Source organism: Erpetoichthys calabaricus, chromosome 12 (assembly GCF_900747795.2).
Source record: "Erpetoichthys calabaricus chromosome 12, fErpCal1.3, whole genome shotgun sequence".
Classification (NCBI taxonomy): Eukaryota; Metazoa; Chordata; class Cladistia; order Polypteriformes; family Polypteridae; genus Erpetoichthys; species Erpetoichthys calabaricus.
The window spans coordinates 30077082-30080096 of NC_041405.2; positions in this window are offsets into that span (position 1 = coordinate 30077082).

Sequence of the window (3015 nt, forward strand, 5' to 3'; positions counted from 1 at the left end):
TAAAAGTTATTTCCAATGATTTTTTTTTCTGGTGACTGCAGTTAGACTCGTACTTTATGTTCTTAACGTTTTTTTTTTATCGTATAAGGAGTTAATGGTGAGGGTTTCACTTTTTACCAATCACTGTAGCAGACGCACTGTGATGACATGCAAGAGTATTCAGCCCCTTGACCAGTTGGCTAATTGTAGTGCATAACAGATCCTGCGCTGCAGTTGTCTGATATTTTCATTTCAAGGCACAGAAACCCAAACTTGTTTTTCTTTTTTTTTAATGTGACGATATTTTTATTCTTGAAACAAAATCTTAAGACAATAAAATGCCAACATGCAGTTTTAATAATAGTTTGCAGAGTTGCCCCTACCAGCAGTAGCAGCTTTTGTGGTAAGTTTATTTTCCAGCTTTGCCTTCTGTTCATGACTAATTTTAGACCACACATCCTTAGAAACTTGCTTCAGGTCGTTCAGGATATACTTTGCTACAAGCCCTAGCGGTAATAAAGTAACTAGAAGAAAAGACGTAGTTAGAAATCAAAAGGAGTAAAAAAAATAGGAGATCTACCTCACTGTTATCAAGCCCAAATCGAAAGTCAAAATCTGAACAGGAAAGAGCAATTAGAAAGAAGGTTTTAGAAGCACAGAAATAATAGACAAAAAAAAAAAAAAAAAAACAACTGAATCCGTAAACTCGGATGAGGAAATCCCTGAAACGTCTAAAGTTTAAACCTGTCGCGTTGTTACTGGCAGCTGTCATTCCGTCAACAATGTAGAGCTGTCCTGACAATGAGATGGCAAAACTGGCCACAATATCAATTACCAAAATGGTGCCAATAATGGCCAAAAAAACCCACCAAATATCCTACTCTGATCACAAAACTGATTTCATTTTTAGAATTCAGGTCGGGATTCTAAATGGGGAGGGAAAAAATAAAGAGCCTAATCATAACATTTTATTGAATTTAATAAAAGCAAATAATATTCCATACAAGCAAGTCAAATTTTACAAAGCTAAGTTCAAATCAAATTAACCCCCACCCGTGACAAAGACAGCTAAGCCCAAAGACAGCTAAGCCAACAGAGTAAAACTTTAATAGTAGGAAAAATAAGTAAATACATAAAATAAATAAGGGAAGAGAATCCACTTCCTCAATGTAAAAGCTTATTCTAAAATGCTACTGATTAGATCCTGCCAGGTTTTTAAAACGTTCTGCCCAGATCCTCTAAGTGAGAATTTGATTTTTTCCAATTCTGAATATTATATGACATCAGTTACCCACTGACTTAGAACAGGCAACTTAGGATTCTTCCAGTTGAGCAAATTAAGTCAACATGCCAATAGTGAAGTAAAGGCAATGACCGTTTGTTTGTCCTTCTGCACTTTAAGCTCATCTGGACATACCCCAAACACAGCTGTTAACAGGTTAGGAGGGATTGTGACACCAAGGCTGTCTGATAGGCCTTTAAAGATTTGGGTCCAGAATAATGTTAGTTTGGTGCAGGCCCAAAACATGTGACCTAAGTGAGGCTGGAACTTGATTGCAGCGTTCACAGGTTGGATCTTGCCCTGGAAGCATTTTGGACAATTTTAGGCGAGACAGATGTGCTCGATATATAATTTTAAGTTGAATAATTGTATGCGTTGCGCATGTGGAGCTCGAGTGAATTCTCTGCATTGCTGCCTTCCACTCCTTTTCTGAGATGTTGACTGAGATTCTTTTCCCACAATCCTCTTGGATCTTTGCAAGGGAGGAACTGTAAAATGTTTTTATATATTACGGAGATGCTGGCTGAGTCCTAGAGACGGATCAATATTTTTTTCTGGCATAGAGGTAGGTGGGAGGTGAGGAAAATTGGGCAGGTTCTGTTTAACAAAGTTTCTAATTCGAAGATAATGAAAGAAATGTGTTTCTGGAAAGTTAAATTTGGAATGTAACTCTTTGCAGGATGAGAGGATGAAAAAAGGTGCATAGGTGCCACAGATAAAAGCTTCGCTGTCTTTGGAGTACTTCCTGCATTGGTTCCATATTGTGAGTGAGTGAAGCACAATTGGGTTGTTAGTATATTGGCGATGACTTGTATTTATTGGGGCACAAAGCAGGGAATATAAAGAAGTACTGCAGGATTTTATTTCTATTGCGGACCAAGCTTGTGTCTGTTCGTCTGTTTGTGTCCATGTCCAGGTTTTTATAGTTTGTATATTTGCTGCTCAGGAATAAAATTGAAAGGTAGAGCCATGCCACCTTCTGCCTTAGGTCTTTGGATACGTGGATGTTTGCAATTCCAAATAACTGAGGTTATGATTGAATGTAAATTCTTAAAAAATGATTCATTGTTGTATATTGGAGTGCTTGAAATAAAGAAGCTTAGGAAGCATATTCATCTTGACAGTGTTAATTCTTTCAGCTAAAGTGAGACGAAGGGTAGACCATCTATGCGAGTCTTGCTTAAGTTTTTCCATGTAAGCAGCAATATTTTGTTGATAAAGAGCTTTATGTTTACTTGTGATGTTTACCTCTAGGCATTTTAACTGATGTGCGATGATAAAAGGGAAGGTGTTCAATCTAATATTGTGTGCTAGAGAGTTCACTGGAAAGTGCGCGTTTATGCAAACCTTTTGAAATTCTGTTAGTGCTGTTAGGACTGTAGGCACAGTATTTTGTGGATCTGATATATACAGTACCATATCATCTGCATATGGTGAAATTTTCTGTTCACGTCCTTCTCTGAAAATCCCCTTTACCTCATAAGCATTTCAAAAATTAACTGCCAGTGGCATAATGGAGATTGCAAAAAGCAGAGGTGACAAGGGGCATCTTAAATGCTCACCAGTTTGCTTTGTGGTAAGGCATGAGGAAGTGTGTAATTTTTACAGTAAAGGACGCCTGAATCATCTTACTGAAGTATTTATTTATTTTTTGTTCTTGAAGTTTCTTGACAGTTAATAAGGTGATGCTGGACTGCATTAGTGGGATCACAGCCACCGTCTTTTATTTTCGTGTGACTGTTTTTAACTTGGTT